Here is a 27,078-nt window from a genome sequence, read left to right on the forward strand (position 1 = left end):
GAGGTTCTACTTACATGCAACTATGCGCACTTTCACTTGTTTTATTGAAATATAATAACTTGATGATCACTGCCAGGTGCAATGCAAATAAAACGTCTCTTTGAGGGAAGGAGGGCACAGGGGTTCTCAAAATTCAACAGAACATGAAAGAAGATTCGGAAACAAACTTGGCTAGCAGCTTGCTGAGTTGAATGTTTGTTCAACGCAAAGATCTTAGCTGCTTAAGGCTGAGGACTGAGCTGTTTATTTGAGGGCTGGAATGTTTTTATGACACTTCTTCCAGTTAACAGTATATGTGATTCTAACAGTTGCAAGTTTTTGAGGAAATAGCTTTGAAAAGGGGAAATGGCTGCCTCAAAGATTATGACATTGAGTATTGAAACAAATCAGTGGCTCTTATTTGCTCTCAGTATGAGATGCTTAGTAACCACAAAGAAAAACTTTTCTGGTTGTAATGCATGGAAACTGGTGCTCCAGATTAAAAAAAATAAAAATAAAACAGGCATGTCATGATAGAATTATTATATTCTTACATATGCATGCATCTGTCTCTGTGTATATCAGAATTTAACTTTTTTAACTTTTTGAACAGTGGTTTGTGTGATGACTTCTGTGACGGAAGTACGTCCTTTAAGTATACATTTCTTGTTAAAAGAAAGCATATTTACTTCAGTCTAGTATGTGTAGGCTGCTCTGAAAGTAATGCCTCCTATTTATGTGCATGCAAATTACAACAGATACAATGAGCGGAAGAACAAATTCTCAGCTACAAAACACTCTTTTTCAACACAGTCACCACCATTAGATATGCATTTACACCTGCAATGAACAAGAGCCCGTGTGTGCTCCTAAAAATCTGCACCAGTGGAGGTAACCCACTATCACCACTGCCGAAACACACCACCCACTGCCTCACTGTGCTGACATCCACTGTTTGATCTCAATTAAAGTTCCACAAGTGTCAATCACAGTCAATTGGCGTGATTTTTTTTCTGCATGGAGCAACTCAATTCCACCCCTCTGCTTCATCAGTACTTCCATGTCAGATACCATTCTGTCAGACTGCTCCTCTGCTGTCATCTGTCACACGGCAACAGAATGTAATGGGATATTGGTGGGAAGGTTCAACCTCTGCTGCCATACCACCAACATCTGCCTCCAATGTTGTGTGCCAACATAATAAAATAGGAGGCATTACTTTCAGAACAGCCCTCATAATACAGGACCTTTCACATTTATATTTCACTTTATCACAGTAGGATGGTGTTTCACGTTGGTATTTCTGCAGTCTGTTTTGCTCATTAATTTGTCACAGTTTATCTTTTGTGCACTCATTTTGCTCAGAATTCCGTATTTCTGTTATCATGCTGAAGGTTATACATAAGGTGACACTATTTGCTCACTGAGCATGTTCTGACATGGAACGATGATGAGACTATTGCCTAAGTAAAGACATTTTCCTGTTGGCCATATTTTAATTCTTCCTAGCAAGTGATCTGGGTTTGGTAGGATTTGTAATGCAGCGTCCTGGTAGTGACGAGGTTTCCAACAGAACTTAAAGCTTTCCTTGCAGGTCCGTCCTTCTGTTAGTGCACTGAGAATTTTGGAATTCTCTGGAATAATCCTATCTAAACTAGTCATGTGCAAATTCTCTTTTATGTGTTGCTAAGCTGATTGGCTTACTACATGTACAAGACTCAGAATCAAGAGAGGTCGAATTGCATCTAACCAATCACTTTTCAAACCCCAAAGTGATCCACGAGTGTATCGTCAGAAATATTGCCAGAGTTCTTGAATTATGATTACGTTATCTAACCAGTTGATGAAATATTGTCTGTTTATATTTTCATTTGATCTTGGTATGAATTTAGAATTTGAAATGTTATTTGTTTGAGCACTGAAGTGGATGAGAGTTCTGTTTCCATTTGAAGTATGTGTAGCTGCTGGGCTTCTAAAGCAATTCCCGGTAGTGAGACAGTGCCTCTCACAGACTGTGAAGCCCGTTTGTAGCAAAGTCAGTTCCTAAGGAAAGTAAAGATATGTATCGTAAAGTTCTTTGCAAACCTTCTATTTATTTTTTTTTTAATGGATTTGAATTCTCCATTCTAGCTCTAGTTCTCTAATATTACTCCGTTCTGGCTTTTACAATGACATTGACTAAAAATGTAGCTGGCTTGTGGCATTCCTGTTCCTGAAACAGCACGACAGTTTATTTTGGTAGACTCCCAGCTACATAAGCGATTTGGTGAAGTAACGCAAGTTGTACATTCACTTTCACAGGGATTTCAGGGGAGGGAGCAAAGGATGGTAGGAGTACAAATACTTGTAAAAACTAGTAAGAATTGGGTAGCAGGATTCAGTTTTCGTTTAATACTGAGGAACTTCGGCAGCCGTAACAGCAAAACTATGTTGTTGAATGGAGGAATGAAGCAAACTAAGACTTACTATGGTTTTGCTTCCAGAAATGATAGTTATTAGATGTAGTATTCTTATAGCTGCCATTTTCAGAGTCAAAAGTCTGCTTTTACTAATGATGGCAACCCTGTAGCAACACCATCTGCTTATCCAGATGATGTCACCTCACAGGTGAAATGTGGTGGTTAAATGGAGCTTGACAGTCACCTGACATTTTCCACATTTAAGTTGTTTTCATTACAACGTAGTAAGAAATAGGGCTAGAATTAATTTCCCTGTCAGAAGCTAACCATATTGTACATGATCTTTTGCAAAACAAAACAAAAAGTCTACGAAGAAATGCTGCTCTTACCTCAGCTCACTGATGACCTGGTTACTGTAGATGGCTATATGGCACACAGCATTGAGGTAGGGGCTGACAGCAGTAAGGATACTGTACTCGTAACCATCAAAGTGCCTGCAGCAACAAGCTTTGCTTTGCTTTTGAAAAACACTGGTTTATCTTATACTCAGATTTCCCCTCTCACATTTATTTGAATGAATGAGAACTGAGTTCATGTTACAGCTGTACTACCCCAAACCAGTCTGAAATCAGAGGCAGATGTTCATAAAAATGTCTTTTCTCTGTCCATGTTAAGTTCCATATAGTTTCTCCTATAATGCATAGCAAGATAAACAGATCCGAGCACGAAATAACTTGATTTAAACACAGTAATGAAAGATCATTTTGTTTGAGTGGGAAACTCAAGACCTCACTGTCTGCTACTCCAGTCTTAGGTTTGAATATCTGTTTTGATTCTGTTTTATGTACGGCTCAAAATGGAGAATGCGGCTATTCCTCTTCATTGCGTACAGGCTTCAGCAATTTACAGAAAGATGGGATAGGAAAGAAATTATATCCTTAAACTTGTGTTGCAAGCAGAATGGTATTACTGAGAGTTGTTCCTGTCTCTCTGATCCTTTTCTCCGGCGCTAGGGGAACTGTAGGTTTTGAATGTGTGCTACAACAGCACCAATTCTGCCAGCGGTGGGGGCTTCTCCCACTTGTCCCGTGTAGCCTTAGTTGTGTGAGAGAGGCGAAGGAGCCGGCTGCCAGGGAAGTACAAATCTTCAGGTCCTCAACGTGAAAGGAAAGGAAAATAAAATGAATTGTGAGACGTAAATCATCAAATTAGTGTGCAGTACTGGGTTTAGCAGTATTGGGTAGGTTTTCTGCGGGAAAACCTGTGGTATTTTTAGCTGCTGCTGTCCAACATCTGCTAGAACAGTTGTGCTGAGTAAAATGCAATAAAACGGAAGACTACAATATAGAAGGGAAGATTAAAAAAGCAATGTATCTATTTAATTAACTGCAACCTATTCATATATTCATTAACAGCTATTGTAGGAATCAGTCCTTCTCTGCTCAGATTCCCATTCTGAACTTACAAAATGTAGAGCACAGCAGCTGCTCACCAGCCACCTTCTAATACTGCTTTACATTTTGTGGTGTGTTTTTGTGCCTTCGACTTAATATAATTTTAGGAGCTTATGAAATATACTCTGCTTGGAGAAATATGACTAGCATTTATACAAGGAGATTAAATGCTGTAGTTGAGACTCATGCAGTCATGATGAGATGGGCTCTCTGATTATGCTACCCATTCATGGATAACTAATAGACAGCGTGAGATCTAGAACATTTGGAGGAGTTGTAGGGGTAGAGGGAGGAAATAAAACTGACAAAAAATCCATTGTTTTTCTTATTAATTCATAAGTGCTATTTTAATCAATTGACTTTTTTCTCCGAATGTTAAAATAATTAATTCTAACACTTTTGTACATTTTTCTACCAGTTCCAAACCTATTAAATATAAATGAGTGGTATCGTCATTGCTATTGCTATGAACAGCAGAATATAGGCAAAATGGATCAAAGAAAAATTCTGTGTTTTTGTCCTTAGTAGTCTTATGAGGGTTCTGTTGCACTGAGAAGCAATTTGCACTTGACTGTCAGCATCAAAACAATGAAATGTAGAATGTCTGTGCAGTGAGTTTATCAGCTCTGTGGAACAGATTGCTTTAATACCTTCTCCAGAACGTGATGGTCGTGATTTCTTTTTCCTCCTGGGGGGGCACTAGTTAAAGGGACAGGCATTATGGCACTTAGACACATTTAACTAGGACGTTTAAAACACTTTGGAGCAAAGTGAGAAAAGAACCTGTTACTCGAAGTCCAGTTTCTCAGTTCCTAAGGCCACTGGAGTGCTTTTTGTAGATTTTGGTGAGAATTAGATAATGGTATAATTTATAATTTACTTTTCCTTTTCTTGTAAGATGGACTTAAATTCTTGTTCATGATGTTTTTGCTGAGTGCAGGGAAAGAAAAGATGCTGGTTAGGAAAGAAAACGTAAACTCTTGCTAAAGACAGTGACGAGTAATGACTGCACCTGGTGGACTGATAGCAGGCTTCCTGCAGGCTTCCCACTGATGCAAAAAAATACGTTATGATGTAGGGTTTACAACTTCTTTATTTTCCTTTGTGTAGCAACAAGGTGAGAGGGTGCCTCTGACCCACTGTATTAGAATATTGTGTACAGTGTGCTTGATTGTTTCTCCTGTGCCAGGTGTTTCATGCTCTCCAGGTTATGAACAATGAGCTCATAATTCTCAGAGGAGTAAGGATTGCAATCCTAGAACCAGAAAATCCAAGCTCAGAAAAGGCAAACTACACAGCAAGTTAATTTCCTTCTAATGTTCTGTGTGGTAACTATAGCAGAATAAAGATCTCAGAAAGTAACGGTGTCCCTGTAGACAGCTGTGACCTACATCTCCAGGTCTGTATACATGACATGATAGGTTTGGAATAAATGCACAGTGCTGTGGCTATGTGTCATCTGTGCTCTGGGATTTAGTGGTACTATCTTGTGAGAAACTGTAAGGCAATAGTATTACAGGGTCTGGGATGGAAGCTTTTAAACATCTGCAAGTTACCTTTCATGGAGTCACTCTAGAAATCTGGATGTGCGTGGAAGGTGAAGTCTGACCCCAGTACAACTGTGATGCATAACCATAACCCCGCTGACCTGTAGTGTGTTCAGAACTGCAACCACCTCAGACAGAGAGCATGCAATAATGCTGGTCTGTGTGGCAGAGCTGAGCTTTACAGTGTGCTTTGTGCTGAGTTAGCAGGATAGCCAGTAGGCTGCTGTGTGACAGGGGAAGTGTTGGGATGTGAAAAATCAGGGCCAGCCAAAACAATACACTCGTAATGTGAAACGTTTAGTGTTTGCTGACAGTAATACCTCCCTAATACAACTGGTGAAAATGAGTCTTATTTTCATATATTATTGGGGATTGGAGAAAATAGTGGAGTGGGCAAACAAAACTACATCTGGCTTGCTTCCAGCGTGGGCTGAAGGTGACGTCTCTAATCACACTGCATAGAACAGAGCACTGGGACTGTGTGCACCATAGATGCTGATGGAGCAAGTTGGCTTAATGACTTAATCTTGTTTGATTTTAGATTCTGTAATTTCATGTGAAAAATAGAAAACGTTGGGTGCTGCCCAGACACATTTTGAGGACACTTAACTTCCAAATCCAGCATCACGGAGCAACAATTTTCTACCGTATAGGACAGTGTGAGAAACAAATCTGACAGAGGATGCAGCCAATGCTGCGGAATCTTCAACTCAAATGTCCTCTGGGGGCACCTTGAGTCAGCACCTAGCCTGTACCTAATGGAGGAGAAAGGATTAAGAACTGAGAAATGTAAAAAAAGTAAAACTAAGGATACTCCCACAAACTGCCCCTGTTATGAACGCAGGCAGAGAACTGGAGAGATGAGTAGTTCATTTTTCAGCCTTGAGTAAACCCTGCAACAAAAATTGGCATTAAAGACATCCTATTATTTTGAGTTTTGAGATATGTCAGTGTTTTGGTTTTTTTTGAAAACCAGCTTGCCTCCTTTAATGTAAGGAACTTCGTGCTTCTCTTTTCCTCTTCAGTGCGTAGCCCTGTGCTGAGTCAGATGGAAGATATTGCTTGATGAAGTGTGAAAATGTAATCAAGGAGGTATCAAGGAGCTAAATACTGGTGTGTTCACTGCCCTTAGTAGTGAGGAACTTGGGGTGGGTTTGTCTGTTATTCGTTTGCTTACTAATTTATTTTTTATTTGTTTGTGGCCTTTTTGGTACTTTTATTTTATTTTATTTTATTTTATTTTATTTTATTTTATTTTATTTTTTAATTTAATGTTGGTCCAGAAGCTGTATCAGTGATGACTTGTATTTTTTGTTGTGTGTGTGGGAGAGAATTGGGCATAAGTTTGGATTGGAACAGTGCATCTTACAATATCCTCTAACTGAATGAAAAGACAAGATAAAACACGCAAAGCATCATACTTTGCTCTGCCAAGTGTTAGGTTTGCTGCTGTCTGAGCAGCAGGGAGATAATAAACTTCTCCAGATTCTTTGGCAGACCTCTGACCGTTAATTCTTGGATTTTGGGGCTATTTCAGGTCTGTGTGATGATAAAAGGGAGCAAAGAAGCAAAACAGGAGGCCAGAGATCTCTAATTCAGGGGAAAAAGAAGTTGATCTGTTGTTCTCTGTCAAACTCTTCAGAGATGAAGATAGAGGGACCGGGAACCTCTACTTTCTCTAGCTTTCTATCAGCTGAAGATGCAAGCAGCTGGAGGTGGCACAGGAGTGCAGGTTAGATGAACAATATGTGCAGTGCCCTCCTTTTGAAAACATTTTCTATTTACGTATGCACGGTTTGACCAAATCCAACTATATTTGAAGAAAGCTAAACATAAAATGAAGTACCTCACTGTCAGTAAGCTTTGAGAGCAGTAATGCTTGGATAAGAACAATAGCAGGGATTCTTTGTGACTACTTTAGCAACTGATTTTTTTTTTCCTGGGAACAATCTTGCTTTTAATCATTTCTTGATCATGAATTGCTCGATGCATGATTAACCTACTAGACAAAATGTAGACTTCTGTCTATGCTGCATATTTGATAACAAGATTTAATCGTCCAACTTTCTCCAGTTGCTGGATTTGAATTATGTCTGTATGTATTCTGTTGGTCCAACACAGGTAAATTGTCAAATAATGCCTGGTCTCTTGTGTGTCGCTAGTAAGTTTAATATTGAAAGTAGGATCTGTTTTTACTGCTTTTTTTGTTCCTGGAGTATGCTCTGATTTTGACTTCACAAACGTAAATCACTGGTTTCAGTCAGGGTGCTAATAGTCATGTGATTATGTCTCAACCATTGTCTGCAGAGGTTCCTCAAGCTGGCAGTGATATGGAGAAATAAGATTATGTTTTGAATGTTTTTGGGTTTTCAGAATGGTTAATTTGCAGCCTTTAATAATTCACTCATCTACCTGAAAGCTTATAGTAAAATCTGCAAATGTGCAGAATGAGCTGTGTGCAGATCCTTACACTTCAAAGCCCAGGTTTAAGTTCTCTGTCAATGCCTCAACCTTTGTATTTTGGAATCAAGGGTTTGGTTTTTTTTTTCTGGTTTTTTTTTTCTTTTTTTTTTTTTTTTTCAGATAGCCATGTGTATTTAACTAGCCCTTTAGTTATTGTAGTATGGATATAAGCTTGGTTAGGTGCTTACTATCCTCATCCCATTTGTTATTATGTCACAGGAGATGAACTGCTGAAGGTGAATAAAGAGTGACTATGTAAGGACTGATTTAGGGACTGATTACCACTAGACATACTTTTTCTGGTTTTGAGTTGCTACCTTTAATTGCATTTTAGTTGGAGGGACGTAAGGGAAAACAGTTCTAAAAACTGATTTTGAAATGCATAGTGCTTTGCAGCGTTGCTGGCCCTTGAACTGTCAGTACTTGAACTAATTGTATGTACATCTAATTTTGCACTTCTTCAGTTGCCATCATTTCTTCTGTAACTGACAGGAAGAAGAGCAAGTCTGTTGTTGCAGTAGGAGCTGAATTTCTATTCGATGTTCTACACAAAGAACCTCTTTATCCTGATGTGGATTTGGAAGATGTTCCTCTTGGTGCCACTGGCTTCAATCTTCTTTCAGCAAGCAACAGGGAAATATCAAACTCATGAAAAACATGGCATATTTCAACTCAGGTATCTTCCTTATCCCATTCTTTTGAATAGAATTTCTTCTTCAGAGTCAAAATCTTGAATTGTTTTTTTCCTTCCTGTGACAAGATGAGCCAAAGTTCTGAATGGGGGAAGTTACATTAAATATTTACGCATGTGAATATATTTATGTACAGGTATATATTGTTATATATTTATTATCTCTTTTTAAATAATTGTTACTGTGAAAGTCACGACTGTTTACATGAGATGGAACTGCAGTATTTCATCGCTGCTGAAGGCACGCAAGTTAGAAACACTCAATCACAAGAGTTGTCTCAGACCTGCATAGGACAAGCTCCAAATGTCCCCTCTTCCTCAGCTATTCCTTAGGATCACAGAATCACAGAATTGTAGGGGCTGAACCCCAAGAAGGTTCTTATCCTGTTATCCCTTAGAAGGTTCTTTGAGAAGTTTCTTCCTTTTCATTGCTCCACTGACCTGTTCATATCACGTGTTGCATTTTTGAGCTCTTCCCTGCCCACTTCTGCCAGGTGACTACAGTGCTTCTAAATGGTCACATTCTGCCCATGGACTTTAACAGATCTATGTCAGATGTTCCAGGGAGGCAGACTGCATTTGTCTGTTTTTCAGCATTCAGACTTGCCTATTTTCTGAGCTTGCTTTAACTCTTTCCAAACACTGAAGGTGAGGAGTCCTAGGGTATGAGATTGATCTTTTTAGCCCCATGTTTTGAAAGGCAAGCTTTCAGTCCCCTTCTGTGCCACAGATTCATTTAATAGCAGTATATGCTTCTATACTCTTCAATGAATCAGTGTTGAAAATTTCCATTCCATCCATCTAGCATGAAAAATCAGTTAATCTTTTCAACAATGTTCACATAATGGGGTCAGCTTTCCTCTCAATGTGTTTGGTAACCCCATTAACGCTAGTAGGAGCTGCATGTGCACACTGGGAATAATGGTCTCCAACATCCCTATGACAACTGCTAATTCAGTGTGACCATTGTATAATTTCTGTCTCAAGCCTGAAGCAGTCTTTGGACCAAGAAGTTACTCTTACAACCATGTTCAGGAGCTGATTTGTTGCCAATTCAAATAGTGACGTAGGAATTTTGACAGGATTACATTTAGTTGATTAAAAATTTAAAAGATCAAGGTGATAGTAGTAAACTATTTAGGTTCATGTTCTATTTGCAGCAGTTGAGTACATGAACTGACTATGTGAGCCGGAATAGATACAATCAGGCTGATCAAAATTTCCAGCTCTTTTGACCAGGGATCAATGGAGACCTTTAAAAGTTCTTAGCAGTGAAGACTTAAGTCTGTGTTCAAAGTTATATCATGGGGAATGCTGCACCTTATATTAGACACTATTCTGATGTGCAGGGCAGATGGGAGTAGGATATTTTCTTGGCAAGGATAACTGTAACTGTTTTTTTTTTTTTTTTTTATCAGTTCATGGTGTTTACCTACATGAATGTTCAAAATAATTTCCCTTATTAGCCAACAGATGAAAATATTTCTTAATAATTTTCTATGTATGTTTTGGAGGGAATTTTGCATCATGTCGTAGACATTTTGGAAAATTCCAGAACTGTCTGTCTGTCTACTTTGTTTAATCTCTTAGTATCAGATGTGTTGTGAATTTGAGTTCCAGTTCCAGTGGCGGTTAATGCACTGAAAGAGAGGGGAAGTATCATAATTCTAATGATGAGCGTTCGTTTTTTTTTATAGCATCTTCCTTTGAGTTTCCACTGTGAGGATAATAGAAGCTCACAACTACTTTCTCCCCAGTGGCGCGTCATGTAGTGCCTCTCATCTAGAAGTCTTTCCATGCCTGTACAGGTTTCTGAATTTCTTTGGTTCCTGCTGTCTTTATTTGAAAGCATGCTCAAGCTGAACACGTTAATACAGAAGCAAATTTACCTTATTTTCAGTAGTAAAATATTTGACATCACTACAACCTTTGAGAGACATTAATGTTTTACTTTATTTCTTCAAGGCTTCTGCAAGCTGAGCAGAATGTGTGGCTCATTTTTAATTTTAATGACTTTGTAAAGGCTCTTAATTATTAAAAGGAGTAGTTTGTTTCTTTTCAAAACAATTGTAATGTCACAAGTCCAGTAATCAGTTCTGTGGCTTTTGGAACAGTACTTTTGTGCCTTTGCCTAAAAGTATGTGTTAGCAGCTTGCAGCTCAGCAGAAACCAGGAATGCAGGCAGGTATTCTCTCACTTCTGTTGGTTCATTGGGAAATGAACAAACCCTGTGTCTCAGAGCAATGATGATGATGCAGAAGAGTGTTTCTCTCTTTAAGAAAGCTCAGGTAACTCTTACTGCTAGATTATTGCTCATGTCCAGGATTGGCTGTTCTGAGTGCTCATTTTCATTGCACATAAGCAGTTATCCTCTTGCATAAGTTCCAAATTTTACACTATAGGACTCTGCTCTGTTCATTGAGAACCCACACATTAGAAATGTTAACCTTGGCTTGTTTTCAAATTTTAATACATTTACTTAGCTGATCTGACAGCTCTTCAAATGTCAGCCAAGAGCATGGTCACTGCCCAAGGAGGTTGTGGGTACCCCATCCCTAGAGGCATTCAAGGCCAGGCTGCATGTGGCTCTGGGCAGCCTGGTCTGGTGGTTGGCGACCCTGCACATAGCAGGGGGATTGAAACGAGATGATCATTGTGGTCCTTTTCAACCCAGGCCATTCTATGATACTATGAACCTTTCCTTCTAGGAATCCTTATTATTTATAAATCAGAAACGCTTACCGTGTCCCTCAGGTATAATGCTGCTGATTCTTGAGATGTTCAAATTGATTAATCTTTTTTAATTCGAAAATCATGTCACCTTTGTCTGATGCTATCAACTTCCTTACCCTCCCTGTGCATGCCATGAGAGTTGTTTACAAGTGGGATATTTTCCTTCTCTTTACAGTATGGTGCAGTAGAGAGCCATGGAGTATGTGCAACTGTCTCAGTAACGCTGTATGGTTATAGGTCTAGGCTCTTCACCCGTAGGGTATAGCTTTGCAATATTCTATAATGCCTACTCTTGTTAGTAATAAGAGCATGTTGTTAAGTACAGCTGTAGGAACATCCTAATGAAGTGCCCTCTATCAGATAGCCTGAGAAATATTTGAAGTGATTGTATTTCTCTCCAGTAAGCAGTAAAGGCATTGCAGATTTTCTGTAAATTCCAGTACAGAAGTTTCATGGCTTAGTGCATTAGTGAATGTGGTCTGTGCCAGTTCTTTACTGCAGAATTAACTCTGTAACATCTGGAGAAAGAATCTTGCTTGCTGTGTTTAAAAAAAAAAAAAAGTATTGCTAATTGTGTGGGTGGCATTTCTCAGTCTGCTTGGAAGTGCTAGGAACCATACTGTATTATTTTTAAAGCCTCTAAAGGCTGATAGCAATCTGTCTGTAACTGTACAATAATAATCTATGTAATGACAGAAGAAATAAACTTCCCAGCTGACTTAATAGAAAAATATGTTCTTGTTGAGAAGATATTTCCAGAGTTAACAATTAATAAAACCAGTTGACTGGCAAGAAACATTGCAAATTTCAATGACATCCAATACTAAGAGCAACTTTTAAAACTTTTTATTTTTAAACTCCAGGCAGACTGCACCAGCTCTGACAGAGATCTTTTGGTCTGTTAGTACCTGCAAAGTATATTAGAGGTCATGATGCTGCATTTGAGTCATTGTCCTTACTTCAACTGCCTTAAATGCTTAAAGTAGTTAATGGTATTTACAAGCATACATTTAGTATTTATGTTTTAAAGCTTTTGTGTACAAACTTCATAAGAATGAGGGGCAGGCCTGCAATTAAGTTCTATGTTGTCTTTCCGCAGGCTCGTAATGAATCTCTCTCTTCAAATTATTTAACCTCTGTGTTATTGCTGCATTTATAGAACGGGAATCACAAGGCTCTGTGGGATACAATCTGTATACATATAGTTGCTGTTACTTTTGCAGGGCTGTGAGAAGCAAAATGCTGCACTATAAAGAAGCCCTGCTGAGAAAAAGCATCCTAGAGACTCGTTCAGCTATATCTTACAAGGGGAAACAAGCATCTCTACTTCTGTATTAAACTTTCTGCATTTGGAGACCTGAAAATATGCAGCCAAGATGAAACTGCTGTGCCTTGAAGTAGAGAACAAAGCAAGGTAGGAGAACTAAACTAGCAAAATGAACTGTCCGAGTTTTGCGGGTCCTCAGAAGCATAGCATTTAAGTGACTTTGTATGGATATTGCTGATCCAGCATGCCTACCTGTGTTAGCCAGATTAAGGATGTTTTAGATATGTCTGCATATGTTGCAGTGAAACTCTTAATGGTGACTTAAATATACCTCAAACCATGTGTTTGTGATTGTCAGGCTCATATATACTATTACTATAAGCTTGCCGTAACAGAGTGATAACATCAAGAGAAATTATTATTTATCTCTTTTGGTGCTTGCAATTATACTTGATCATGTATTTATTTTTGAAATAGAAAGTTCAGCACTCACAGAATTTGTTTTCTGCTTAGAAGATTGAACTAACCCAGCTATAGTGCTCTTTCTCTTACCTCTGCCTTTATTTAGCCAAGTATCCAATTTTAGTATATTGTATGGAGAGTTCAGTGTGCTTACTGAGGTCACGTGGACCTCATGTGCATATATATGTTTTAGCAGCACACACTTTGTAGATCTGTATTTGAGTTTATGATGTATCTTTCTCCTCACAGTTCCCTGCATATAACAGTTTAAAGTCTTGGACTTCAAAGCATGCTGTAGGATGCTTATTCAATTACTATTGCAGCGTACTTTCTTTTGATAATTTTTAAAAATAATATATTATTAGGAATGCTATTAATTTGTTCGAAGAGCAGAAGTTACTTGGTCAGGTGGGGCGCAAAAGTTTCTTTGTTCTCTTTAAATATTGGTGAGTTTGCAAACTCCCTTCAATGTGTGTATACATTTCATGGGAGGTGGACTCTTGGCCTTCTGGTTTGTCTTCTCTCCCCACACAACACAGAGAAAGAAAGTGAGACGCCAGCCTTCTTTCTCTCCTCCTTTTATTTAGTAACAAGAAAATTTTTGTCAGTTTTAACTGAGCAGAAAAATTTTCACCACACTTGCAGAGATGTTCTTCTAGTCTTACCTACCTAAAAAAACAAGACGATACCTGCTTCCGTCCTGGGAAGGCAAGAACACCCAAGGCTGTATTTTGGTTTAATGGTAGTCAAGAAATGAGTTTTATCATACCAAGATATTTTTGAGCTCAAAGTAATTTGCATATTTTGTGATCAGTTCTGCCACTGACCCACAGCAATGCAAGATAGGTGATGAGAGACAGCACAGCAGCAGTGCTTTATGTGAACAGACAGGGAGAAGTCAGATCACTTTCACCATGACAGGAACCTGTCTACCCTGTCTGCTTCCTGAGTCGTGTTACTCTGACAGCCACTCAGCTGCCAGGACCAATGAATTGTGTAGAACAGGAGTTGTGAAGGTATGTTTATTTATTTATTTATTTGACCCTGTGTCCATGTGTGGTCACAGAAGTAATGCAGTAGGTTTGGAGGAAATGTCAGTCGTATGCACACGTGCTTTCTCTAAAAGGAAATTTAAAACTTCGGAATGAGTTACTGGTCTTTGTAGACTACTACACGCCCACTTTCTAGTTCAAAGAGGAGGAAGGTTTTCAGATAGATCACAGTATTTATTGATTGTATCTCTTTGGACTAAAGAGTTTTGGTTCTTAAATCCATTGAGGCTGCTGCTAGTGGAGATAGTGCTATTTCTGTTGGGTGTGAACATAATTTCCCCAAAGTATGTTAACACACCACTGAGATCCAGTCTTTGTGTTTTCATGCTTTGTCTGGGAATTTGACTGTTAAAAACATGTCTTCCCATTATAGAGTCCTAAGAGAAAATTTTGCTAGTGGTAAGAAAAGGTGAAGAATAAGGAAACTGTCTCAATAGGAAGGCTTCTCCCTGAGCATCTCGAGGCACCTTTTTCTTTGTTGTGGTCAAGAAAAGCCCTTCAGACTTTTGCTATGATTATACCTGGCTTTGTCTGGAAGAGAGAGAGAGAGAAGTGACCACTTTTCCCAGGCAGTTATCTCAACGCATCTCCAACTCTGTTACCAGTTGGCCAACTTAGAACCTTCAGATCAAACCACACTTGGAATTCTGCACCTATATAGCTTATCTGACTTCAAAAATAAATATCTTCAGTCCCGACAGCTCTGGAGTAGTTACCTGAGAGTATTTTCAAGTATTCACAAATGGAGTTCCTTCTCAAAACAAAGCTCTACCAAAGAAGATATTTCAACACATACGATCTTTTATAGAACTATGACTATTTAGGAATTATCAGTAGTACAATCCATATGCAGTCACACTGAGGGCAAAAGACAGAAGTATCTTTTCCTGTAATTGTGAATCTTTTTGAGTCTGTTATTCACATATATGACAATTTGTCTTTGCTTGCTGCACTTAAAGAATGTTGGCCTTTGCACTGGTGAAGAAAGCAAGAAGCAGTTTTGCTTGTGCCTGTTTGAGATCATAGCAGAGAACTCTGCTCAAAATCTTCAGTAATGAACTTAAAGAACTCCTGTAAGGAGAAGAATAAGTTCACTTAATGCAGAGCGAAAATAGTACCGGACAGAACTTTTGTGGGTTTTTTTTGGTCAGTCATAGGCTGCAGGACAAAAGCTCGTAGCTCACTGCATGCAGCAGAGGGCTAGCTAGGGAACAGCTGGCAACTTCTTCATTGACGTCTTCCTCCTCAGCTGCAATGAGAAATAAGGTGAGATTTCCTTGAGGGAATTGTGACAATATTCCAAACTGATACTGAGATTCTGGTAGAGCTGGAACTCAAGTAACTGGCCTGGTTTTCTTCCCTAACCATCTGATTTGCTTATGATTTGAAAATCCGTATGTACAAAACTGTCCTCAGATGCATCACCAACTGTGCTTCCCTGGATGTGCTGTGTCGGTGCAAAAGCTTTACAGTATATTTTGGTTCCTTCTTGTGACTTCTTGAAGATTTAGTGCTGCTGTATCTGTAAGTGATTGTTTGTCATCTGCAGCAGGCCAATTTCAGTCGAGAATTCTGTTTCTAAAGGAGGAGGTTTCTCTTGACAGAGGCTCCTGTACCGTGATTTTCCCTTCGTGTTCTGCCTAAGTCAATGTTCTTACAGGCTTCTGTTTTTCTAAGTGATTGAAAGTGGAAAAGGGCAACGCTCAGGTGTGTCCAGAGGCACATCCCTAACCGCTACCTTTTCAATGCTGGTGTTACTGGAAGAGTGGAAGTGAAAGACTGCTCTGGCGCAGGGGAGGTTTTAACTGAAAGACTACACCTGTATACATAAAGCAGCTGGAACCAGGGTACCTGAGAAGTTGCTGCGGGCTGAAGTAAACTCTACTGCTATCCCTTGAGCAAATAATAACGTGAAGCATCACAATGAAAGGCATGTGAAAAGCAGTAGCTAGACTAGCACAGCCTCTTAGCAGAGGGCGAGGCGAGGTGCGAGGATGCCCAGGCACAGGACAGGCAGGCAGCACCTCGCTCTTTCCCTCTTCTCCCTCGGTTTCCCGGCTCAGCAGCCGCTCGCCCCACCCCGCCGGGTCGGAGGGCCCCGGCCTGCCGCCGCCGTCCTTCCTCCCCGCTGTCAAGGAGAGGGGCGGGCGGGGGCCGAGGCGCTGCCGAGCGCGACGCCTGCGGGCCGCGGCCAGGCCGGTGCCGGTGCCGCTGCGGCGGGGGCGGGCGCGGGGCGGGGCGGCTCGCGGGGCCGCTGCGGGCAGCCGCGTGGAGGGCCCCTGCGGCCGGTGACTTCATGGGAAGGAGGCGGCGGAGGCGGGAGGTGGGTTTGGCGTTCCGGCACCCGGGGCCGGCTGCGGGGCGGGTGGGGGGACCGCGGTGACGGAAAGCAGCAGCTGGGGGACGGCGGAGGCGGCCGGGTGCTCCCCCCCACCGGCCAGAGGAAGATGGAGCTCGGGTAGCGAGGGCGCGCGGGCGGAGCGGCGGCAGCAGGTAAGAGCCGCTTCTCCCTCCTCCCCCGCTCCCCCGGCGGGGGCGGCCGGCGGGCCGGGGTCGTGCGGCGGCAGGTGGCCCAGGTGCGCCCGGCCCGGCCCGCAGCGGCGCCCTTGCCGCCGGCTGCCCTTGCCGCAGAAGTTCCCGCTGCGCGGAGCTGCGGGCGGCCGGAGGGCGAAGCCTCGGCCGTGGCCGGGAAAGGGCAGAGCCGGCGTTCGGGAGCAGCCCGACCGCGGGTCGCCGTGGCGGGGATGTGGGCAGGTCTGCCGGCTCTGCCCCCGCCCCGTCTTCCCCCGGCTCATTGATGAGCTCCGGGAAGGGCTTCTGCATTGCAGGCTCTCGGCCCGGCTTCGCTCCCGCGTTCGCGGCTCTGCCGAAAGGAGCCCGCATCTCGGCCGGCTGCTCGGGTCCTGCTGGGGCGAGAGGCCGCTGTGGGCAGGCGGTGCCTCCTCCCTCCCGTGCTTCCCGAAACCTGGCAGGACGCGTGGGGAGCCGACCTTAGTCAGGTAGATGTGGGATGTGCGTGTGGTGTTTGTTCTATCTCTGGAAGAGCTGTGGAATCTGTAGATAACGAATGTTTGGAGTTTACAGGGTGTGATACTGTACGGGGAGAGGTAATGTGCATGTAAAACATAATGCAGTGAGGCACGCGACCTTACATAATCTGAATTTAGAAGCTCGCTACCCCTATGCTTATGCTGGAGGTTGTAGGAAATGTCTGTTCTGAGCTCTTTCTGGGGCTCGTTACTTGTCTGTCTGCACTAACAGTGTGGAGCCCCTCATAACCAGTGCTGAAAATAAAAGAATAGATCACGGACCACTTCTGCTGTAGCTCTGTCACGGTAAGGTCCCATCCCTGGTCCCTGTTGTAACATACCATGTTACTCATGGCTGCGTGGGCATACACACTCCACACTGCAAGAGAGAATGGTCTTTTCTGTTGTCTGTTAAATGCACCTCAAAACTGACCAAGTATAAGTGTTGTATTTTAACAAACTCTTCAGGCCTGGATAGTGCTGCCATTTCTAGTGTAGGGATGTAAATATATATGTGAACAGAAAGAAACCTTCCGCACTTTTCATTTGACCTTCATCTCAGACAAATGTTTGAAACTGATGATCGGGGCAAGTTTTTTGCCCTGGAATTATTGAAAATATGTTGCTGGACACAACATTTACAACTCAAATCACGTACAGGATGAAATGGAGTGCTTTGAGCTCAAAGGAAACTAATGTGCTAAATTTGGCCCACATTTTCACTCAGTCCTTACAGGTGACATTGACTTCAGAAAAGGTTGCTATGGCACAAATTTAAAGGAAAAGATCTTGAGCTTCTGGAATTAAAGTGCTACTGGTAGGAAGAATGTTGTTTTCTTATGATCTGTTATTAAAATGAGTGTGATAGCTGTCAAGGCTGAATCCGTCTCCATTTTATGCTGTTGATGTGGATTGTCTAAATGGTCTCCCTAGATCTAGAGGGCTTTAGTTTTGGTTTACCAGTGTAAGTAAGGATGATGATGGCTGGATGTTGTAGACTTGAAGTGTGCAGAGTGAGCAGGTGGGCAAGGTGCTTAGTAAGCCTACCTCTGCATCTCTAACAGTTCTTGGCAGCTGTCCCATGTATTCATGCTGGTGGATTCAGCAAAAAGGCCAGGGAGTGAGAAGACTTTCTGTGAATGGGTCTCTAGGCCGGGATTTTTGTAGAGCCACATGTGAGCCAGGTGTATGAACATTGACTCAGATCTTGCCATCACAAGCATTGTGCTAATTGTTGCCTTTCTTGTTATTTGCTAGGAAAAAAGCAACTTGTTGGCCAAAGTACTGGATGTAGAATTTGTAATATGAAGCTGTGTTTAAATAACTGTGATGTTTTCTTGTCATTTACATATCGTTTCTTGTATGAGTTCTTCGGTACCGTTTTTGTGTTTGGGGAAAACAAATGGTATTTGCCAACATTTTAAATTCTGTTAAACGTTATAGGCACATAAGAGTTTAAGAAATATGTTTATCATCTTGTCACGTTTAGCTCATTGTTGCCTTAAGACACACTTAACTCCTGTAGCCTTTGGAGGAGGAAAATCACTCTGTCAAGATATTCCCACACAGTTGTGTGTTGCTGGAGAAAAAGTTGAGGTTGGAAGTGGGAAAGCACTAAGAGAACTTGTAGAATATTTGTCACCAGGCAGTCTATACTTCAAATCTTATTGTGATGAACTCTCTGTCTGCTCAGTGTATTCTGTATTTATAGAATGGCCTGGGTTGAAAAGGACCACCGGTGATCATTGAGTTTCAACCCCCCTGTGATGTGCAGGGTCACCAATCACCAGACCAGACTGCCCAGAGCCGCATCCAGCCTGGCTTGGAATGCATCCGGGGATGGGGCATGATGAAATCTGAACCTCCTTTTGACTTGTATTTAATGAAACATATTAGGACTCATATTAATCAAAAATTAAACAAACTTCTGGTTGAAGAAATGGCAAGCCCTTAAGATGTAACGTGCAGCTGGTAAACTGAAGACTGAAAGATGTAGAAAGGGCTTTTTCTTGAAAGCGTTCTGGTCTAGTAGTTCGTTTATAGTTAATATGCACTGCATTTCCAACATGGATTCATAGAGCTAAAACATAGAGCTGAAAGATACTTGGACCTCCTGCACAAATTACTTGATGTTTTCATAGGAGGAAGAAAGAAACCTTGGCTGTTCAGATGATCTGAAAATTCAGCAGTATAGCCGTATATATTGGTAGAAGTTTATTAGTTCAAGTGGGATATAAACACTGCATAGATGCTACATTGCAATGTTCTCTATTTCTTAATCATTGGTTTGCTAAAATGGTGTGTGATACCAAACAGAGGAAGCTGAGCACCCGCAGTAAGATGGTAGCACTATTTGCATTTCCTTGTGAGTAAACAAATTTTGATTATAAGGCAGATTAATTAGTATATGTATGTAAGTGTAACAAAACAACTTTTCACCATCAAGTATTTTCTGGTCTTTCTTTTTGCTGCACAGATGCTGACCCAAGGGGATAAAACTAGAAGGCTAATGATCTTGGAGAGGCTGGAGATGTGGGAGATTTGACTTGTGACGTAACTGTACCTGTGATGAGTATTTTGAGTTAATCTTAGGTAGTTCGAAGAGACAAAGCTAGTTACAATTAATTTCAAGTCTCCTTCTCAGTTTACTTCAGCTTTTTGCTCTTCGTTGGGGTCAGTGCCATCTATTTTTGGATATGTTTATACCAATGATTTCTTGTTGAAGGGCTGTGCTCTGTTGTTTTCCTGCAGAATGTTATTGATATTATCTGTACTTAGGATGGAGTCTTGGAAAAGATTTAAGCTTGAAGTACAGACTGTTGCATATTGAATTTGGCTTATAAATTCCAGAAACCCTGGTTTTATGTCTAAATAGTGTCAATTCAGTCACTGTCAATTCAGTCTTTTCAGTTGTTCAAAAAACATGGTTTGTTTCTGAAGTAAATAACATAATTCTTTGTTGGATGTGCTTATTAGATTTAATCAAAAAGGTATAGAAATTCTTTTAATCTTTCTGTGTCAGCATTTTGAAATACATTTTAATTTGAAGAAAAAAAAATAACCACAAAAAGCAAACAAAAAACCCCCATCAGAAATCCCAAGACAAGAATATTAATTTAAGGTAGTATGAAAAAGTAATTTCCTATGAAATTTGAATAAGTGGGGGGTTGCTGTTTGTTTCATAGAGGACAAATTTGCTTTTTATCACTGCCTGACAAAATATTTGGTTTCCATATATGGAGTCCCATACATCTAGATGAATAACTGACATGCCAAGTACTAACTCTGGGCATGTCATGTAGTTCTGATGGCCTTAGGAATGGGTCATTTGGCTTTTTAACTTCAAACAGGAGTTTTTTGGTTTTTTTTCTCTGCTCCCCCAAGGCCATCTGTATTTTAGAGCAACAGCTTAAACTGTACTGTTGTTTAGTATTTATTGATATTTGTGAAGGTTGCTCCAAAAATAATACCTCCATTTTGTTTGTGTGGAAACTGCAGCAGATACAAAGAGCACAGTAATGCTATCTGATGGTGCAAATTCTCAGCAACGAAATACTATTTTTCAGCATAGTCACCACCATTAGCTATGCATTTTGCCAGCGATGAGCAAGAGCCTGCATGCTGCACTCCTAATAATCTGCACCAGCACAGTTGACCCACTGCAGAAATGCATCACCCACTATCTCACTGTACTCACATCTGCTGTTTAAGTCTTTCTGCAGTATATCTTGGTATTAAGCTAGTTTGTTTTTAAATGTGATGTCTTTGGCTCTGACCTTTTAGATGCAGTAAGCTTTCTGAACAAGCTTACGTATATATACATCACTTATTTTTATTGCTTTCCAGGTTACATACAAGAATGTGAATTCTTGTTGTCTTTCAGATCGAGGAGGCTTCCTAAAATCACGACCCACTGATGCTGTGCTGTAGTTCTAAAAGCTGCTTTAAAATGTTGAATTGCAGCACTGATTATTTAAGGCAAAATAATGCAAGAGTTCAGTTGGTGAAGGTATTTTTGAATGTTGTTTTCAAGTGTGAGCATATCTGAAATAATTCATGATAAATTTAGTGAAATTAGTGTGTTTCATATTGTGTGTTTAAAATTTCATCTGTCAGCATGCTTATCACAATTTCAATCTTGTATGTGGTGCTTCAATACCATTTAACCTGTGCAGAGAACAGCTTATTCTTTTTTAATGTGAGAGCAGCTATCTTTATCTGTCAGTGTTTTCAGTTACTCACCGTCTTACGGCGATTTTCTTTCACTTGCATGTTTTCTTGGAATCTACTGGGTAATGGTATGTATAGACTAGTTAATCAAAGAAGAGATAAAAACCCATGTAGAAAGCAAGCAACCTGTAGAACTTTGGTTCTCACTTCTGTTTCGATGATTATATTTCCAGTATTGTTTTTGGAGTTAGGATAGGGAACACTGAGAACTTGTTCATTATTAGATGCTCAAAATATCACATTTCTGGTTCTGATGGCTGCTGATGCTGTTAGTGACCTCTGTCACACGGAAATTTACCAAGTTGTTACTGCTGCCTGTGGCCAGGAGAAGTAATATATTTCAAAGCCGTTGCTCTGATGTTATCAGAAATATGTTCTAATGCCTTTGATTAAAATGGCTAGCTGCCATGGTGATAGTGCCATAGAAACTGGTAAAATAATCGTTGGCTGTTCAGAAGTCTGAATCAAAAGAAGTCTGAAGTTTTTCTGCATTTTTCAGCATCATAGCGGAAATGAAATTCTGTTATATTCCTGATTAACAAATTATTGAATTCCTTTGCTCTCTGTTTTACAACAGACAGGGCTGCAGTTGTACTGGTCCTATCTAAATACTAAATGCACGAGTGTTTGACAATTCAGTCATTCCATGAACTCCTGGTCTGAAGAACAAGGGCATTGGAGTAGAAGCTTTTCTTGCAGTATTGATTTTCGTTGTTAAGTCAGTTTGGTCTTCTACTGTAATTACTTTCTAAGCAGTACAGTAAGCATCGTTTTCTTCAAAAACGCTCTTTCAGCAAGGAAAGGTTGGTTACCACTGTGTCCATTAGGCAGCATCTATGCAGCCCTCAAGGTATAGTAATGACAGAGGTTTAATTTGGGAACCTGACATTGTAAAGTGGCTCATCTGCCTTGAACCATGCAAATCGTGAACTGAATCTCACTTCAGTCACAGGAAGCTACCCTGGAAGGCCAGTACTTTTTTTCTGGCTGTGTTTTCCTGACTAAATGTGCATACACGCCCAACGCTACCGAATTTTAGGTATCTTTCAGAATTTCTTAGCAAGGTGGGAATGTTGTTGGTAAGTACTGAATTTGAGTTGCCGCTTGAGAAAATGTGATGCTGTCTAAAATCTCAGTGTTTAAGTGAGGTCATTTCTAATAATGTAAGATGTGTGTTGCTTTGGTGCGTACGCATTAAGAAAACTGGAAGTGAATGGTAAGCCTCATCTTAATTATACACATAGTTTGGAAACCTCATCCAGCTACCAATTAATAGTGCTTGTTTATGTTTATCTTTGTATTAAATATAAGAATGCCAAATAAGAACATACAACAGACAATATCTTGATGAGCTTGTTCCTTCTCTTTTGAGATCTATTGCAATGAGACAAAGTACCAGAAGAAGCCTGTGACTTGAGGTCTTCCATCTTCCAGTTGGAATGGGTAGTTTCTCTGTTACTGGTGAGCAACTGTATCAGGTGCTTGTATGTGATTGGAAATTGCTAAGCGAGGACATGAAGGAGGTGATGCCAGATATGTCTTGCTAGATATATACTCATTAAGTTTCTGTGAAAATGCTTATATTGTCTTAAGAGTTTCTAAAATACCGCCAAGGGGCTTTTGTCCTGTTTTAAAGAATATTCTCCATCAGCACTGAGATCAGTTCAGAGGTTGGATACTCAACAGTGGTAAACTTGAGCTTATTAGTGAGGTTCAGACTGTAGTAAGCAACAAAGTGTAGAAGGAAACACAGACTGTCAACTGCTGTGCTTAGGCAGCTTGTGTGCTCTAATCAGAATAACTGCCTGAGACCAGAATCCAGACTGAAGTGTTGTGAGTAGATGGTATTCAGCACACATGGGAAGATATGAGTAATGGATAATGTGGTGGTCTTCCTGAGGAGGCCAAGAAGATAACATTAAATAAAGTCAGGTTGATAAGTTTATGCTGTTAAAAACAGACGAACAAAAACACAATAAAACAAACAACTGCCATGAACACAAAACCAACCAACCAAAAAAAAAAAAAAATGCCATTGAGAAGGAGAAACTCTTTTCATGAACCATACATACTGGAATACCTGATCATTTACCAGCTGCACGTTGAAGTCCAAGGTAAAAGTTAACAAGAAAATTTGGAATTTAAAACAGAAGTCGCAGCTGAGATGCTTTATGTCATTTCTATGAATGTTTCATGTTTGACTTTTCAGTCACTGTAAAAAGCCAAGACTTGCAGCAAAACCATGGAAGGGCATCCAAGTGCCAGGTCATTTTGGGGAAGTTCTATATCTGAGTGACAGTGTGCCTCAAAGATGTGAGGTTCCACAAGTTATTCTCACATCCCCTTATGTATTGTTATGATACCCTTGTGGAGGGTAGTTAGGTGCTCTGATATTTGGCTTTAAATTGATATTTGGCTTCCAACACTTCTGTGTTGGAAGACCCACATGAAGGAGATGGAATTTTTGAGGCTGTTTTCGTGGATGCCTTTTAGTGAGTGAGGAACACTTGACATGACAGGTCCTTTAAAAGCTGTGTGTTTCTTAGGCAGTTTGTTCCTCCAGGCTTCTTTGTATGAATGCAATATGCTGGGATCTCAGATAGACAAAATTTGCATATCTATCTGTTTATATTTGAAGATTTCTTGCATTTATGCCATGCTAGAGTTTCTTTTTTGCTCTTCATTGATGAATATTTAGAGACAGAGTTTTAAATAAGCTAGGGAAAGTTGTTTGTACTGATATAAATAACTCTCTTCATCTGGAAGGCTCCAGACATGCTTTACTGATTTTCTTTTTCTTATTCTTCTATGTCTATAATCATGCTTGTATCTCTGCTTTAAGATGCACAACTGAGAGTAAGGATATTATGATTTTAGGCAGGAAATACAAAGATTAATAGGCAGGCTGTAAATGGCCAAAGCAGAATTTAATCAGGATTAGTAAAAGGATGCCTACTTCTTGCAAGGAGAAGGAACTGGCTAAGGGTTGGGGTAGAAAACATTCTGTGAAGGTTACACTTCTTTCTCACCCTTCAAAAAGGGAAGTTCTCTTGAGGAAACCACACTTAGATGTCTGTATTACTTCCTTGGCAACACAATTTGCATTTTTCTCATACTTCATTGTTCAGGATTTCTTCTGACATTTGTCCCTGAACTATGTGCATAAGAAGGAGTAGCACCATAAAGCCTACCACTGTGTTCTTTGAAACAAGAAACATAATTACATTGTCTCTCACTGGACTGCAACAGGAGATATCGTCTTCCTATTGCTGAATCTATCCCCAAGTACTTAGCTCCATTTCTTTACCCTTCAGAGGGAGAATACGTGTAATTGGTACAGTAGGATGGGTCAAACAGTGGCTGGTAGTTTGGGAATTGCAGCTCAGGGCTTATGACTAGGAGATACAATAGGATCTGAGTCTGAGCTTGCTATTGTCTGTGATCATAAGCACATGCTACAGAATGTTTGTTGCTTGCTACACACTGAGGAATCTTTCAATCAAGTTGTCCTTGTGTTTTCTGAAGGCAGTGATTTACTGGCACATGTGCCGTGCTGCTATGATGTATTGCTTATGTACAGGCCTGGAAGCCCTGTGACTACAAAAAGATGATATGCTCATTTCAGCAGATAAGCAAGGTACAGTCATACTGGAAAGTCTTAAGGAATGTGCATCCAGCTGAAGATCAGTAGTTTGGCTGCTCTGCCTCACTGCTAGAGCAGATCAGGTGGTTGAAATAAGTTATTGTGAGCACAGACTGTTGCGTACTGAATTGTAGACCTCAATTAATGTAGAAATATAAATCGCTGGCTTTGTGCTACCATGGGAATGAATATTCATGCCTGAGCATCCCAGTTGTAAGTATCTGTAGTTGATGACTGTATGTAGCTGATAATATCTTGACTTTCTCTGATATGAAATTTGAGAAGGAGCCATTATGATTTTCCTTCTTCCAGTTTTGTCTCCTAAAATATGCTTTACATGAAAACGGGAGTAATGGTACCTTCACTTGTTAGCTTTCGTTGCACGTGTCTCAATTAACATACCATACTTTCCCACCATTATAAATAGAGGGATGCATTCTCATGAGAGAAGAGGTCTCAAAAGCCACATGCAGAAGAAAAACACAGAATATCTTTCCTTGGATTTCGTAAGGTTTTCCTCCCTAAAAGATGCCTTATTTCTGTGAGGAAAAGGCTTGAAGAGTAATTTTACTCTGCATGCTGTGTGTCACAGTGGCTAGAAATGACTCAATGGCTGTTTTTGCCTCAATGATTGTCCTATGGAAGTTATATGAACATACAGAACAGCATGAAGGTTTTGTTTTTATGCATCTTGTGAGCTGTGGTTTTTTTTTTTAATTTTTTTTATTTTTTGGTACAAATCTGAGGCATAGCAGTGAAGGAGAAAAAGATTCTAACTATAACTTAAATGACTTGGGGCACAGGTGGGCCTTGAGGCTCGTGCTACCGCACTCTGAGAACAGGAGAAAAAGAGGTCTGGAGCTTTCAAGTTACAAAAGCAAACTATCCACTCCTCCCAGACCTTTCATGCTGTAATAATGTCAGAAAGTAACCTTTGGGTGGTGGGATTTTGAGTCCCTTTGGCAGAAGGTGACCTCAGAAGGAATAGCTGTGCCAGTAAAACACGCCTAAGTTGAAATGGAGGAATAGGGGCTGGCCAACAAGTGCATTTAAGTTCCCTACTGTTCATCTTTACACATCTGGAAGAACAAAATCCTTTGCTGTCAAAAAGGTTCCAATTAAGTCCTGTTGTTGTAAAAAACACTTTTCCTGACTGATGCATATGGATAAAAGATTTACTTTGTGATGCTTGAAACGATGCCATATCAGTATATTCACGGGGGCAGAATGGAATTGTACAAAGTGGTTTGTCTTACAGACGTGATTTCTTGGGGATATTTTATCTCCAAACCCCAAATATCTTCATTACATATGTCTGTGAAATTTTATTTTATTTGGTGGAATTAAAAAATGAATAGATTGCCTTAGAGCCTGTACCCTACCAGTATTGTACAAGAAATGTCATAGTCTTAAGAGGAGGTAATTTCATAGCTGGTTCACTGCTGTACAGTGAAATCTGGACATCCAGAAGAAAGATTTTCTAATACGTGCAACTTTGGTTTTGGTAGGTTATGGTTATCTTTTTTTATCATCATACTATGAAAAAATGAGCATGGTGTTTAAGTGTATGACTTGAGACGATGAGCCCCATACACTGTCTGTCATTTATTTTTTTTAAATGCAGCAGTAAGAATGGAGTTTGCTACTGTTATGAAGATTAAAAACATCAAAGCAGAACTTAACTTTCCATACGGATGGTTATGCAAAATATGACCTTTATTTGATCTTCGAGCCTAAGTTAAAAAAACAACAAAATGCAATAGCTGTCTGTATGAAAGCCTACATAAGTATATACTTATAAGGGGCTTCCAGTGGTTTTGATAAGAAAGAAAGAGGTTATCAAAAATGTAGCTGCAGTTGTATAGGCATGTACCAGCTATGGACAAATAGCAAAATAACTATTCAAAAAAAAAAAACCTACTGAATTTTTTAATTCTCATACAGTTGTTTTTTGTCTTTTTTAAACATAGGGCTGGTCTATTAGTTGATCATATGAACCTTGTCAAGTGATTGGAAAAAAAGTGCTCCCATAACTTTGTTTTGAGAATGGCCAGGGCTAGAAAATAGTTTTAAGAACCTGTTTGAAATCCTGTTTGCTCATCCTACGTTAGTTTGCCAGAAGAGCTGCT

At 40.2% G+C, this 27,078-nt stretch overlaps 1 protein-coding gene across 35 annotated transcripts in view; it reads left to right on the forward strand.

The window, feature by feature from the left end:
* Positions 1-27,078, forward strand: part of OTUD7A (OTU deubiquitinase 7A) — a 168,320-nt gene that overhangs the window by 23,393 nt on the left and 117,849 nt on the right. For 16 of the 35 annotated variants that reach the window (XM_046899294.1, XM_046899295.1, XM_046899273.1 and 13 more), the window contains 4 exons: positions 6,405-6,492; positions 6,917-7,111; positions 8,335-8,518; positions 12,490-12,680. The gene's annotated coding sequence lies outside the window, so the exon portion shown is untranslated. Of the gene's footprint in view, positions 1-6,404; positions 6,493-6,916; positions 7,112-8,334; positions 8,519-12,489; positions 12,681-16,277; positions 16,541-16,830; positions 17,047-19,552; positions 22,768-27,078 lie in introns of those variants that run through there. The other 19 variants (XM_046899271.1, XM_046899285.1, XM_040706867.2 and 16 more) reach the window with 7 other exon arrangements.

This window comes from Gallus gallus, chromosome 10 (genome assembly GCF_016699485.2).
Source record: "Gallus gallus isolate bGalGal1 chromosome 10, bGalGal1.mat.broiler.GRCg7b, whole genome shotgun sequence".
In the NCBI taxonomy this organism is placed as follows: Eukaryota; Metazoa; Chordata; class Aves; order Galliformes; family Phasianidae; genus Gallus; species Gallus gallus.